We start from the raw sequence: 16,297 nt of genomic DNA, 5'->3' as shown, positions 1-16,297 counted from the left end.
CTTCAGGTGAGACACATTGCAACAGGAAGTGCTGTTATAGATATGATCTTCAGGTGAGACACATTGCAACAGGAAGTGCTGTTATAGATAAGATCTTCAGGTGAGACACGTTGCAACAGGAAGTGCTGTTATAGATAAGATCTTCAGGTGAGACACATTGCAACAGGAAGTGCTGTTATAGATATGATCTTCAGGTGAGACACGTTGCAACAGGAAGTGCTATTATAGATAAGATCTTCAGGTGAGACACATTGCAACAGGAAGTGCTGTTATACAGTTGTGGCCAAAATTATTCAACCCCCAATGCTGTAAAGGGGTTTAGGGACTATAGTGTACATTTGGAATTGTATTCAGAATCAAATCCTACAAGGACGTTGTAACTACCCAAATGCAACTAAAATGACATCAATTGTTTATGTAATACAGTAGTAAATGGTTCTTATGTGGTTTCTTCATTGCCACAATTATTCAACCCCTTAAAGACTACCACTCTGAAGAACAGAGGTTCATACAGGTGCTTTCCATCAGGTATTGAAAACACCTGTGGATGTCACCGAGCAGCAATCAAGCATAATAAGCACCAATTAGGCAGCTTTAAAATGACTGTGATACTCAGCTCCTTCTAGACATTTACTGGTGTGGTTACAAACATGGTGAAGGCAAGAGAATGGTCCAGGAAGACAAGAGAAGAGGTGATTTCTCTTCACAGGAAGGGCAATGGCTATAAGAAGATTGCAAAGATGTTAAACATACCAAGAGACACCTTAGGAAGCATCATTCGCAAATTCAAGGCAAAGGGCACTGTTGAAACGCTACCTGGTCGTGGCAGAAAGAAGATGCTGACTTCGACTGCTGTGCGCTACCTGAAGCGTAGAGTGGAGAGAAGTCCCCGTGTGACTGCTGAGGAACTGAGAAAAGATTTGTCAGATGTGGGTACAGAAGTTTCAGCCCAGACAATAAGACGCACACTGCGTAATGAAGGCCTCCGTGCCAGAACTCCCAGGCGTACCCCCTTGCTGTCTCCAAAGAATAAGAAGAGTCGACTGCAGTATGCCAAAAGCCATGTGGACAAACCACAAAAGTTGTGGGATAGTGTTCTGTGGACTGATGAAACAAAATTAGAACTGTTTGGGCCCATGGATCAACGCTATGTTTGGAGGAGGAAGAACAAGGCCTATGATGAAAAGAACACCTTGCCTACTGTGAAGCATGGTGGAGGGTCAATCATGCTTTGGGGCTGTTTTGCTTCTGCAGGTACAGGGAAGCTTCAGCGTGTGCAAGGTACCATGAATTCTCTTCAGTACCAGGAGATATTGGATGGAAACGTGATGCAGTCCGTCACACACCTGAGGCTTGGGAGACGTTGGACCTTTCAACAGGACAATGATCCCAAGCATACCTCCAAGTCCACTAGAGCATGGTTGCAGAGGAAAGGCTGGAACATTTTGGAGTGGCCATCGCAGTCACCAGACTTAAATCCGATTGAGAACCTCTGGTGGGACTTAAAGAAAGCAGTTGCAGTGCGCAAGCCTAAGAATGTGACTGAACTGGAGGCCTTTGCCCATGAAGAATGGGCGAAGATACCCGTAGATCGCTGCAAGACACTTGTGTCAAGCTATGCTTCACGTTTAAAAGCTGTTATAACTGTAAAAGGATGCTGTACTAAGTACTAAGATTGAATGTCACTTGGGGGTTGAATAAAACTGATAATGCTGTGAGCACAGAAAAGACATTTGTGGTTATTTCATTATAACTGTTATGTTATATTTGTCTGACCTACAAGTGCCTCTTTAATGTAAATGTAAGCAAGATGACTGAATGATCAAAAGCAATGTCAAACTGGCCAAAACACTCAATTTCAGTGGGGGTTGAATAATTTTGGCCACAACTGTAGATAAGATCTTCAGGTGAGACACATTGCAACAGGAAGTGCTGTTACTTTCAGAATATTCATATAAAAGATTCACAAAAATGATTAGCTTAAGAAAGCTATATACAGTGAGACGTGATGCCATATTGAAAAATACATTTTGGACTTACCTACATCTAAACTCAGACATAAAGCAAAAGAATCCCCTCCTAGATTGTAAGCTCTCCTAGATTGTAAGCTCCAAGGAGCAGGGCCCTCGAACCCCTCGTGTATTGTATTGTATTACTGTGCTGTCTCGTGTACTGTCTCCCATTATAATGTACAGCGCTGAGCAAACTGTTGGCACTATATAAATACTGTATAATAATATTAATAATCTATCCCATGCGCAGCATCAATGTACTTCGAGTATGTACTGCAGCCTACATGCAACCTTATTGTGGAAATATCCTATGGTGTTGCCCTTGCATGTACTCACCATAGATCCCTGCACCTATAGCATAGAGGTTTCAAAATGTTACTAAACAATTTTAAATGTGACTTTGCTACTTGGCATATTAGAGCAAAATATTAACATCCAAACGAAACTAAAGGCTAGACAAAATGTGGTGATATTATTTTTCTTTCTTTCTTTCTTTCTTTCTTTCTTTCTACCACAGGAAATAGCATAATAGCATTTGTGTGGTTGTCCCATTTATACAGAGCAAATATACATACACTTTCAGTGTGTAAATTGTCATTTTTGTTATAAATACGTGTTTTTTTTATGAATATGTGTTCTGTGATACTAACATAATGGGTGCATATGTAAATTAAATCATCTAAATCTAAAATAAAGATTTTATACAATAATATAAACATTGGTATGCAACATTTTTAAACAGAAAATTTAATGAAAAATATAAAATAAATTTAACACAAAACCATTATGCTTCCTCTTTAAATAATGAATAATTTTGCATAACACAGACATAATACAATTTTTAACAAAACCCCGCTTTCATACTATGTGCTCTCTTCATTGCTTTAAATCACAATGGTAACTTCAAAAAGAATTAATGTCAATCAGAAAAAGTAAACTGCCCCAGTGAAAGATATAATATGTTCCCACTGTGGCAAAGTAATTACCTTTGGAAGGCTCCTAATAAAAATGAATGTTTGTTTTTGTTTTAAAAAACGACTAGGCTCCTTGCACTGTAAAGAGGTTAATGCTTGCTCTGTGACTGCAGCAGCGTACAGCAGAACAATATCGATGTAAACTTTCAAAGTTTTCTTGCCATCAGCTATAGTATTTCCCATGTGGACAATTCATATAAATGTAGTAGTTCTGCTTTTTCTAAATTAAGTCTAGATGCTAGAATCACTTTAGAACAGTAGTGTTAAAGATCTGAACAGACTTACTGAACATATTTTGAAATACTAAATTCTTTAAAGTAGCTTTTGTCATTAGAGATGAGCGAAGAAATGAAAAATTCGATTCGACTGATTCGGCGAATTCGTGGACAATATTCGATTCGAGTCGAATAAATTCGCTGTGAATTTAACTTAAAAAAGGGTGTTTCTAGGCTTCAGAGAGACTTAATATTAGTGCAGAACACTGTACCTTTAATTTAAATGCCCTTGGAGTCTGCTGGGGAAGAGAAATAATACTGTCAGTCAGTATGACATGCAGATGAGTGCCGTCGATCTTAGAATCACCGCACACTTCACTCATTTGGGCAGTCACGGGGCCAAAACCAGAGTGTGGAGCCACAGTGTGGCGGTGGAGGCAGCAGCAATGGGAGGCCATACAGCACCCTATGACAAAAATGGAAACCACCAGCAGTGTGAGGAGACCTGAAAGTGGCACATGGCAGAGTGTGGCGATAGAGACAGCAGCAATGGGAGGCCGTACAGGGACCCATGACACACTCTGGACCTGGCAGCAGCATGAGGAGGCGGTACAGGGGCCCATGACAGATTACGGGCCTGGCAGCAGCATGAGGAGTCGGTACAGGGGCCCATGGCAGATTACGGGCCTGGCAGCAGCAATGGGAGGCCGTACAGGGACCCATGACACACTCTGGACCTGGCAGCAGCATGGGGAGGCGGTACAGGGGCCCATGACAGATTACGGGCCTGGCAGCAGCATGAGGAGTCGGTACGGGGGCCCATGACACACTCTGGACCTGGCAGCAGCATGAGGAGGCGGTACAGGGGCGCATGACAGATTACGAGCCTGGCAGCAGCAACTTGGACAGGAGGACGTTCAGCTTCTGCACCGTCGGGTGCGTGCTCGCAAACTGTTGTCTCTTGGAAACGGATTCCAAGAAAGACTGCTGACGGAATCCGTGAAGAGGAGTAGCAGGAGAAGGAGCATCTGAACGAGCGGAATATGCCAACAAGCGACAACAGTGGCCCATGACAGATTACGGGCCTGGCAGCAGCATGAGGAGTCGGTACGGGGGCCCATGGCAGATTACGGGCCTGGCAGCAGCTATGGGAGGCCCGTAATCTGCCAGCACCCTATGACAAAAAATGGAACCCACCAGCAGTGTGAGGAGACCTGAAAGTGGCACATGGCAGAGTGTGGCGATGGAGACAGCAGCAATGGGAGGCCGTACAGGGACCCATGAGAGACTCTGGACCTGGCAGCAGCATGAGGAGGCGGTATAGGGGCCCATGGCAGATTAGGGGCCTGGCAGCAGCTATGGGAGGCCCGTAATCTGCCAGCACCCTATGACAAAAAATGGAACACACCAGCAGTGTGAGGAGACCTGAAAGTGGCACATGGCAGAGTGTGGCGATGGAGGCAGCAGCAATGGGAGGCCGTACAGGGACCCATGAGAGACTCTGGACTTGGCAGCAGCATGAGGAGGCGGTATAGGGGCCCATGGCAGATTAGGGGCCTGGCAGCAGCTATGGGAGGCCCGTAATCTGCCAGCACCCTATGACAAAAAATGGAACACACCAGCAGTGTGAGGAGACCTGAAAGTGGCACATGTTTGGGGCATGATTCATGGCGGATTTAGTCAGTTGTGTCAGGAACTGGTGGTTTGAAATCCAGACTAATCCACGCCTGATTCATTTTCACAAACGTGAGTCTCTCCACACTTTGGGTGGACAGTCGTGTCCTCCGCGGAGTTGCAATACCTCCTGCCGCACTAAACACGCGCTCCGATGCCACGCTACTGGCCGGGCATGACAGCCTTTCAAGGGCAAATTCAGCTAGTTGGGGCCAAAGGTCAAGTTTCGTTGCCCAGTAGTCAAGGGGATTGTCTACCTCGGTTGGCAGGGTGCTGTCCAAGTAGGCCTAAGCCTGTTGTTTGAGGTCCTGCTCCAGGTCCACCTGATGCTGCTGCTGCTGCTGCGGCTGGTTAGTAGTTTCCTCACTGCGCTGGTGAAGAAAGCTACTCATCATCGACTGCAGACTGAGGCAGCCGCTGCTGGTGGAGCTGCCACTGCTCCTACCACCCCACCCCTCCCCTGCTGCCATGGCAGCGGAACACGAGCGCACAGGGCCCACAGTGTCTGAGGATGGACGTTGGCGCAGACAGGCAGAGACCAGCTGACTACATAGGTGTTTTTTATAGTACGTTATTTTGGCCTCCCTCTCAGCAGGTGTGAAAAAGGCCACCATTTTTGAACGGTAGCGAGGGTCCAACAAGGTGGACAGCCAAAAGTCATCCCTCTGTCTGATGGTTATTATTCGGCTGTCGCTACGCAAGCAACCGAGCATGCTATGGGCCATTTGTGCCAAGGAATGCGAGGGACTCCCTGCCTCCATCTCCACAGCATACTGCCACGGTGCGTCTAGGTCCTCTGTCTCCTCTTCCTCCTCCTCTACCAGATGCTCCTGCTCCTCCACTCCTGTCCGCTGAGTGGAAAAACCACCCATTTCACTCAATAATTCCTGAGCACCAATGTCCTCCTCTACCTCCTCCTCTTCTTCCAGTCCTGCCCCCACAGGGGCCATGTGGCGTTGAGATCTGTGCGCCACGTCTACCGCACCCTGACCAGCCATTGTTAACAGCATTTGTTCCAGGACGTGCAACAGAGGAATGACGTCGTTCATCCCATAGTCCTGCCGACTCACGAATAGCGTGGCCTCCTCAAAGGGCCTGAGCAAGCGCAGGTGTCACGCATGAGCTGCCAATGGCTGACATCTAAGTTACACAGGGAGTACCTTTATCTGCTTTTAACATCAGGAAATCTGTGATGGCCTTTTGCTGTTCGTAAAGGCGGTCTAACATATGTAGGTTGAATTCCACCTTGTTGCAACGTCACAGCATGAGGAGTCGGTATAGGGGCCCATGGCAGATTAGGGGCCTGGCAGCAGTTATGGGAGGCCCATAATCTGCCAGCACCCTATGACAAAAAATGGAACACACCAGCAGTGTGAGGAGACCTGAAAGTGGCACATGGCAGAGTGTGGCGATGGAGACAGCAGCAATGGGAGGCCGTACAGGGACCCATGAGAGACTCTGGACCTGGCAGCAGCATGAGGAGGCGGTATATAGGGGCCTACGGCAGATTAGGGGCCTGGCAGCAGCTATAGGAGGCCCGTAATCTGCCAGCACCCTATGTCAAAAAATTCAACACACCAGCAGTGTGTGAGGAGACCTGAAAGTGGCACATGGCAGAGTGTGGCGATGGAGACAGCAGCAATGGGAGGCCGTACAGGGACCCATGACAGACTCTGGACTTGGCAGCAGCATGAGGAGGCGGTATATAGGGGCTTATGGCAGATTAGGGGCCTGGCAGCAGCTATAGGAGGCCCGTAATCTGCCAGCACCCTATGTCAAAAAATTCAACACACCAGCAGTGTGAGGAGACCTGAAAGTGGCACATGGCAGAGTGTGGCGATGGAGACAGCAGCAATGGGAGGCCGTACAGGGACCCATGACAGACTCTGAACTTGGCAGCAGCATGAGGAGGCGGTATATAGGGGCCCATGGCAGATTAGGGGCCTGGCAGCAGCTATAGGAGGCCCGTAATCTGCCAGCACCCTATGTCAAAAAATTCAACACACCAGCAGTGTGAGGAGACCTGAAAGTGGCACATGGCAGAGTGTGGCGATGGAGACAGCAGCAATGGGAGGCCGTACAGGGACCCATGACAGACTCTGGACTTGGCAGCAGCATGAGGAGGCGGTATATAGGGGCCCATGGCAGATTAGGGGCCTGGCAGCAGCTATGGGAGGCCCGTAATCTGCCAGCACCCTATGTCAAAAAATTCTACACACCAGCAGTGTGTGAGGAGACCTGAAAGTGGCACATGGCAGAGTGTGGCGATGGAGACAGCAGCAATGGGAGGCCGTACAGGGACCCATGACAGACTCTGGACTTGGCAGCAGCATGAGGAGGCGGTATATAGGGGCCCATGGCAGATTAGGGGCCTGGCAGCAGCTATGGGAGGCCCGTAATCTGCCAGCACCCTATGTCAAAAAATTCAACACACCAGCAGTGTGTGAGGAGACCTGAAAGTGGCACATGGCAGAGTGTGGCGATGGAGAAAGCAGCAATGGGAGGCCGTACAGGGACCCATGAGAGACTCTGGACCTGGCAGCAGCATGAGGAGGCGGTATATAGGGGCCCATGGCAGATTAGGGGCCTGGCAGCAGCTATGTGAGGCCCGTAATCTGCCTGCACCCTATGTCAAAAAATTAAACACACCAGCAGTGTGAAGAGACCTGAAAGTGGCACATGGCATGAGAGACTCTGGACCTGGCAGCAGCAGGAGGAGGCGGTATAGGGGCCCATGGCTGATTAGGGGCCTGGCAGCAGCTATGTGAGGCCCGTTATCTTGCAGCACCCTATGTCAAAAAATTTAACACACCAGCAGTGTGAAGAGACCTGAAAGTGGCACATGGCAGCAGAGTGTGGCGATGGAGACAGCAGCAATGGGAGGCCGTACAGGGACCCATGAGAGACTCTGGACCTGGCAGCAGCAGGAGGAGGCGGTATAGGGGCCCATGGCTGATTAGGGGCCTGGCAGCAGCTATGTGAGGCCCGTTATCTTGCAGCACCCTATGTCAAAAAATTTAACACACCAGCAGTGTGAAGAGACCTGAAAGTGGCACATGGCAGCAGAGTGTGGCGATGGAGACAGCAGCAATGGGAGGCCGTACAGGGACCATGACAGACTCTGGACTTGGCAGCAGCATGAGGAGGCGGTATATAGGGGCCCATGGCAGATTAGGGGCCTGGCAGCAGCTATGGGAGGCCCGTAATCTGCCAGCACCCTATGTCAAAAAATTCTACACACCAGCAGTGTGTGAGGAGACCTGAAAGTGGCACATGGCAGAGTGTGGCGATGGAGACAGCAGCAATGGGAGGCCGTACAGGGACCCATGACAGACTCTGGACTTGGCAGCAGCATGAGGAGGCGGTATATAGGGGCCCATGGCAGATTAGGGGCCTGGCAGCAGCTATGGGAGGCCCGTAATCTGCCAGCACCCTATGTCAAAAAATTCAACACACCAGCAGTGTGTGAGGAGACCTGAAAGTGGCACATGGCAGAGTGTGGCGATGGAGAAAGCAGCAATGGGAGGCCGTACAGGGACCCATGAGAGACTCTGGACCTGGCAGCAGCATGAGGAGGCGGTATATAGGGGCCCATGGCAGATTAGGGGCCTGGCAGCAGCTATGTGAGGCCCGTAATCTGCCTGCACCCTATGTCAAAAAATTAAACACACCAGCAGTGTGAAGAGACCTGAAAGTGGCACATGGCATGAGAGACTCTGGACCTGGCAGCAGCAGGAGGAGGCGGTATAGGGGCCCATGGCTGATTAGGGGCCTGGCAGCAGCTATGTGAGGCCCGTTATCTTGCAGCACCCTATGTCAAAAAATTTAACACACCAGCAGTGTGAAGAGACCTGAAAGTGGCACATGGCAGCAGAGTGTGGCGATGGAGACAGCAGCAATGGGAGGCCGTACAGGGACCATGACAGACTATGGACTTGGCAGCAGCATGAGGAGGCGGTATATAGGGGCCCATGGCAGATTAGGGGCCTGGCAGCAGCTATGTGAGGCCCGTAATCTGCCTGCACCCTATGTCAAAAAATTTAACACACCAGCAGTGTGAAGAGACCTGAAAGTGGCACATGGCAGCAGAGTGTGGCGATGGAGACAGCAGCAATGGGAGGCCGTACAGGGACCATGACAGACTCTGGACTTGGCAGCAGCATGAGGAGGCGGTATATAGGGGCCCATGGCAGATTAGGGGCCTGGCAGCAGCTATGGGAGGCCCGTAATCTGCCAGCACCCTATGTCAAAAAATTCTACACACCAGCAGTGTGTGAGGAGACCTGAAAGTGGCACATGGCAGAGTGTGGCGATGGAGACAGCAGCAATGGGAGGCCGTACAGGGACCCATGACAGACTCTGGACTTGGCAGCAGCATGAGGAGGCGGTATATAGGGGCCCATGGCAGATTAGGGGCCTGGCAGCAGCTATGGGAGGCCCGTAATCTGCCAGCACCCTATGTCAAAAAATTCAACACACCAGCAGTGTGTGAGGAGACCTGAAAGTGGCACATGGCAGAGTGTGGCGATGGAGAAAGCAGCAATGGGAGGCCGTACAGGGACCCATGAGAGACTCTGGACCTGGCAGCAGCATGAGGAGGCGGTATATAGGGGCCCATGGCAGATTAGGGGCCTGGCAGCAGCTATGTGAGGCCCGTAATCTGCCTGCACCCTATGTCAAAAAATTAAACACACCAGCAGTGTGAAGAGACCTGAAAGTGGCACATGGCATGAGAGACTCTGGACCTGGCAGCAGCAGGAGGAGGCGGTATAGGGGCCCATGGCTGATTAGGGGCCTGGCAGCAGCTATGTGAGGCCCGTTATCTTGCAGCACCCTATGTCAAAAAATTTAACACACCAGCAGTGTGAAGAGACCTGAAAGTGGCACATGGCAGCAGAGTGTGGCGATGGAGACAGCAGCAATGGGAGGCCGTACAGGGACCATGACAGACTATGGACTTGGCAGCAGCATGAGGAGGCGGTATATAGGGGCCCATGGCAGATTAGGGGCCTGGCAGCAGCTATGTGAGGCCCGTAATCTGCCTGCACCCTATGTCAAAAAATTTAACACACCAGCAGTGTGAAGAGACCTGAAAGTGGCACATGGCAGCAGAGTGTGGCGATGGAGACAGCAGCAATGGGAGGCCGTACAGGGACCATGACAGACTCTGGACTTGGCAGCAGCATGAGGAGGCGGTATATAGGGGCCCATGGCAGATTAGGGGCCTGGCAGCAGCTATGGGAGGCCCGTAATCTGCCAGCACCCTATGTCAAAAAATTCTACACACCAGCAGTGTGTGAGGAGACCTGAAAGTGGCACATGGCAGAGTGTGGCGATGGAGACAGCAGCAATGGGAGGCCGTACAGGGACCCATGACAGACTCTGGACTTGGCAGCAGCATGAGGAGGCGGTATATAGGGGCCCATGGCAGATTAGGGGCCTGGCAGCAGCTATGGGAGGCCCGTAATCTGCCAGCACCCTATGTCAAAAAATTCAACACACCAGCAGTGTGTGAGGAGACCTGAAAGTGGCACATGGCAGAGTGTGGCGATGGAGAAAGCAGCAATGGGAGGCCGTACAGGGACCCATGAGAGACTCTGGACCTGGCAGCAGCATGAGGAGGCGGTATATAGGGGCCCATGGCAGATTAGGGGCCTGGCAGCAGCTATGTGAGGCCCGTAATCTGCCTGCACCCTATGTCAAAAAATTTAACACACCAGCAGTGTGAAGAGACCTGAAAGTGGCACATGGCAGCAGAGTGTGGCGATGGAGACAGCAGCAATGGGAGGCCGTACAGGGACCATGACAGACTATGGACTTGGCAGCAGCATGAGGAGGCGGTATATAGGGGCCCATGGCAGATTAGGGGCCTGGCAGCAGCTATGTGAGGCCCGTAATCTGCCTGCACCCTATGTCAAAAAATTTAACACACCAGCAGTGTGAAGAGACCTGAAAGTGGCACATGGCAGCAGAGTGTGGCGATGGAGACAGCAGCAATGGGAGGCCGTACAGGGACCATGACAGACTCTGGACTTGGCAGCAGCATGAGGAGGCGGTATATAGGGGCCCATGGCAGATTAGGGGCCTGGCAGCAGCTATGTGAGGCCCGTAATCTGCCTGCACCCTATGTCAAAAAATTTAACACACCAGCAGTGTGAAGAGACCTGAAAGTGGCACATGGCAGCAGAGTGTGGCGATGGAGACAGCAGCAATGGGAGGCCGTACAGGGACCATGACAGACTCTGGACTTGGCAGCAGCATGAGGAGGCGGTATATAGGGGCCCATGGCAGATTAGGGGCCTGGCAGCAGCTATGTGAGGCCCGTAATCTGCCTGCACCCTATGTCAAAAAATTTAACACACCAGCAGTGTGAAGAGACCTGAAAGTGGCACATGGCAGCAGAGTGTGGCGATGGAGACAGCAGCAATGGGAGGCCGTACAGGGACCATGACAGACTCTGGACTTGGCAGCAGCATGAGGAGGCGGTATATAGGGGCCCATGGCAGATTAGGGGCCTGGCAGCAGCTATGTGAGGCCCGTAATCTGCCTGCACCCTATGTCAAAAAATTTAACACACCAGCAGTGTGAAGAGACCTGAAAGTGGCACATGGCAGCAGAGTGTGGCGATGGAGACAGCAGCAATGGGAGGCCGTACAGGGACCATGACAGACTATGGACTTGGCAGCAGCATGAGGAGGCGGTATATAGGGGCCCATGGCAGATTAGGGGCCTGGCAGCAGCTATGTGAGGCCCGTAATCTGCCTGCACCCTATGTCAAAAAATTTAACACACCAGCAGTGTGAAGAGACCTGAAAGTGGCACATGGCAGCAGAGTGTGGCGATGGAGACAGCAGCAATGGGAGGCCGTACAGGGACCATGACAGACTCTGGACTTGGCAGCAGCATGAGGAGGCGGTATATAGGGGCCCATGGCAGATTAGGGGCCTGGCAGCAGCTATGGGAGGCCCGTAATCTGCCAGCACCCTATGTCAAAAAATTCTACACACCAGCAGTGTGTGAGGAGACCTGAAAGTGGCACATGGCAGAGTGTGGCGATGGAGACAGCAGCAATGGGAGGCCGTACAGGGACCCATGACAGACTCTGGACTTGGCAGCAGCATGAGGAGGCGGTATATAGGGGCCCATGGCAGATTAGGGGCCTGGCAGCAGCTATGGGAGGCCCGTAATCTGCCAGCACCCTATGTCAAAAAATTCAACACACCAGCAGTGTGTGAGGAGACCTGAAAGTGGCACATGGCAGAGTGTGGCGATGGAGAAAGCAGCAATGGGAGGCCGTACAGGGACCCATGAGAGACTCTGGACCTGGCAGCAGCATGAGGAGGCGGTATATAGGGGCCCATGGCAGATTAGGGGCCTGGCAGCAGCTATGTGAGGCCCGTAATCTGCCTGCACCCTATGTCAAAAAATTTAACACACCAGCAGTGTGAAGAGACCTGAAAGTGGCACATGGCAGCAGAGTGTGGCGATGGAGACAGCAGCAATGGGAGGCCGTACAGGGACCATGACAGACTATGGACTTGGCAGCAGCATGAGGAGGCGGTATATAGGGGCCCATGGCAGATTAGGGGCCTGGCAGCAGCTATGTGAGGCCCGTAATCTGCCTGCACCCTATGTCAAAAAATTTAACACACCAGCAGTGTGAAGAGACCTGAAAGTGGCACATGGCAGCAGAGTGTGGCGATGGAGACAGCAGCAATGGGAGGCCGTACAGGGACCATGACAGACTCTGGACTTGGCAGCAGCATGAGGAGGCGGTATATAGGGGCCCATGGCAGATTAGGGGCCTGGCAGCAGCTATGTGAGGCCCGTAATCTGCCTGCACCCTATGTCAAAAAATTTAACACACCAGCAGTGTGAAGAGACCTGAAAGTGGCACATGGCAGCAGAGTGTGGCGATGGAGACAGCAGCAATGGGAGGCCGTACAGGGACCATGACAGACTCTGGACTTGGCAGCAGCATGAGGAGGCGGTATATAGGGGCCCATGGCAGATTAGGGGCCTGGCAGCAGCTATGTGAGGCCCGTAATCTGCCTGCACCCTATGTCAAAAAATTTAACACACCAGCAGTGTGAAGAGACCTGAAAGTGGCACATGGCAGCAGAGTGTGGCGATGGAGACAGCAGCAATGGGAGGCCGTACAGGGACCATGACAGACTCTGGACTTGGCAGCAGCATGAGGAGGCGGTATATAGGGGCCTATGGCAGATTAGGGGCCTGGCAGCAGCTATGTGAGGCCCGTAATCTGCCTGCACCCTATGTCAAAAAATTTAACACACCAGCAGTGTGAAGAGACCTGAAAGTGGCACATGGCAGCAGAGTGTGGCGATGGAGACAGCAGCAATGGGAGGCCGTACAGGGACCATGACAGACTCTGGACTTGGCAGCAGCATGAGGAGGCGGTATATAGGGGCCTATGGCAGATTAGGGGCCTGGCAGCAGCTATGTGAGTCAAGTGCCAAGTGCGATCAACCTCCTCATCATCAAGTAGGGTCTCCGCCTCACTACTAGCCCCCTCGGCTGCGTCTGGGTCAGGAGACAGACCTGTCTCTAGACCGGCTACCGAGCCACTCTCCTCGCCAGTACTTGTTCGCTTGGCTGCTGAAAAGGCCGATGTCTCCCCCCGTTCCTGACCGCCCTCTGTTAGCTCTTCCTCACTGTACAGTGGGGCTGAGCCCACAGCATGCGATACTTCGCTTGGTGAGGGAACAGCAAAGGACAGGGGCAGGTAGAGGACACGTGATTTCAGTGGGCTTGGTCCCGGGCCATGCCAACTAACGGTTGTGTCTGACGTACCCACCGACCGTTGGCTGTAGGTGTCAGAGGTGACCTGGGAAGAGGAAGACGACCGAGCCAACCAATCAATGACGGCAGGGTTGTCGGTGGAGACACGACCGCTGGATGACACCGGGAGCACTGGCCTCTGGCTGCGAATACTGCTGCCTCGACCCCTTCCTCTGCTGCCACGTCTGCTCGCTCCTAAAACATTGCCTCCTCTGCCACTCCTCTGCATGTTGTCTGACATACTATTTAATTCAACGATTAGGTGTCCCTGAGTAACAATTCTCTGGCACTCAGTAACAATTCTGTCTGTCCCTGAGTATGAATTCTGTGGCCCTGAGTAACAATTCTGTGTCTGTGCGAGTAACAATTCTGTGTCTGTGCGAGTAACAATTCTGTGTCTGTGCAAGTAACAATTTTGTGTCTGTGCGAGTAACAATTCTCTGGCACTCAGTAACAATTCTGTCTGTCCCTGAGTAACAATTCTCTGGCACTCAGTAACAATTCTGTCTGTCCCTGAGTAACAATTCTCTGGCACTCAGTAACAATTCTGTCTGTCCCTGAGTAACAATTCTCTGGCACTCAGTAACAATTCTGTCTGTCCCTGAGTATGAATTCTGTGGCCCTGAGTAACAATTCTGTGTCTGCGCGAGTAACAATTCTGTGTCTGTGCAAGTAACAATTTTGTGTCTGTGCAAGTAACAATTTTGTGTCTGTGCGAGTAACAATTCTCTGGCACTCAGTAACAATTCTGTCTGTCCCTGAGTAACAATTCTCTGGCACTCAGTAACAATTCTGTCTGTCCCTGAGTAACAATTCTCTGGCACTCAGTAACAATTCTGTCTGTCCCTGAGTAACAATTCTCTGGCACTCAGTAACAATTGTGTGTCTGTGCAAGTAACAATTCTGTGTCTGTGCAAGTAACAATTTTGTGTCTGTGAGAGTAACAATTCTCTGGCACTCAGTAACAATTCTGTCTGTCCCTGAGTAACAATTCTCTGGCACTCAGTAACAATTCTGTCTGTCCCTGAGTATGAATTCTGTGGCCCTGAGTAACAATTCTGTCTCTGTGCGAGTAACAATTCTGTGTCTGTGCAAGTAACAATTTTGTGTCTGTGAGAGTAACAATTCTCTGGCACTCAGTAACAATTCTGTCTGTCCCTGAGTAACAATTCTCTGGCACTCAGTAACAATTCTGTCTTCCCTGAGTAACAATTCTCTGGCACTCAGTAACAATTCTGTCTGTCCCTGAGTATGAATTCTGTGGCCCTGAGTAACAATTCTGTCTCTGTGCGAGTAACAATTCTGTGTCTGTGCAAGTAACAATTTTGTGTCTGTGAGAGTAACAATTCTCTGGCACTCAGTAACAATTCTGTCTGTCCCTGAGTAACAATTCTCTGGCACTCAGTAACAATTCTGTCTGTCCCTGAGTATGAATTCTGTGGCCCTGAGTAACAATTGTGTGTCTGTGCAAGTAACAATTCTGTGTCTGTGCAAGTAACAATTTTGTGTCTGTGAGAGTAACAATTCTCTGGCACTCAGTAACAATTCTGTCTGTCCCTGAGTAACAATTCTCTGGCACTCAGTAACAATTCTGTCTGTCCCTGAGTAACAATTCTGTCTGTCCCTGAGTATGAATTCTGTGGCCCTGAGTAAGAATTCTCTGGCACTCAGTAACAATTCTGTCTGTCCCTGAGTATGAATTCTGTGGCCCTGAGTAACAATTGTGTGTCTGTGCAAGTAACAATTCTGTGTCTGTGCAAGTAACAATTTTGTGTCTGTGAGAGTAACAATTCTCTGGCACTCAGTAACAATTCTGTCTGTCCCTGAGTAACAATTCTCTGGCACTCAGTAACAATTCTGTCTGTCCCTGAGTATGAATTCTGTGGCCCTGAGTAACAATTCTGTCTCTGTGCGAGTAACAATTCTGTCTCTGTGCGAGTAACAATTCTGTGTCTGTGCAAGTAACAATTTTGTGTCTGTGAGAGTAACAATTCTCTGGCACTCAGTAACAATTCTGTCTGTCCCTGAGTAAGAATTCTCTGGCACTCAGTAACAATTCTGTCTGTCCCTGAGTAACAATTCTCTGGCACTCAGTAACAATTCTGTCTGTCCCTGAGTAACAATTCTGTCTGTCCCTGAGTATGAATTCTGTGGCCCTGAGTAAGAATTCTCTGGCACTCAGTAACAATTCTGTCTGTCCCTGAGTATGAATTCTGTGGCCCTGAGTAACAATTGTGTGTCTGTGCAAGTAACAATTCTGTGTCTGTGCAAGTAACAATTTTGTGTCTGTGAGAGTAACAATTCTCTGGCACTCAGTAACAATTCTGTCTGTCCCTGAGTAACAATTCTCTGGCACTCAGTAACAATTCTGTCTGTCCCTGAGTAACAATTCTCTGGCACTCAGTAACAATTCTGTCTGTCCCTGAGTAACAATTCTCTGGCACTCAGTAACAATTCTGTCTGTCCCTGAGTAACAATTCTGTCTGTCCCTGAGAATGAATTCTGTGGCCCTGAGTAAGAATTCTCTGGCACTCAGTAACAATTCTGTCTGTCCCTGAGTAACAATTCTCTGGCACTCAGTAACAATTCTGTCTGTCCCTGAGTATGAATTCTGTGGCCC

This window comes from Staurois parvus, unplaced genomic scaffold (genome assembly GCF_062004578.1).
Source record: "Staurois parvus isolate SC_StPar_1 unplaced genomic scaffold, SC_StPar_1.0 ptg000183l, whole genome shotgun sequence".
Classification (NCBI taxonomy): Eukaryota; Metazoa; Chordata; class Amphibia; order Anura; family Ranidae; genus Staurois; species Staurois parvus.
Note: the sequence above shows the minus strand (reverse complement) of the source record.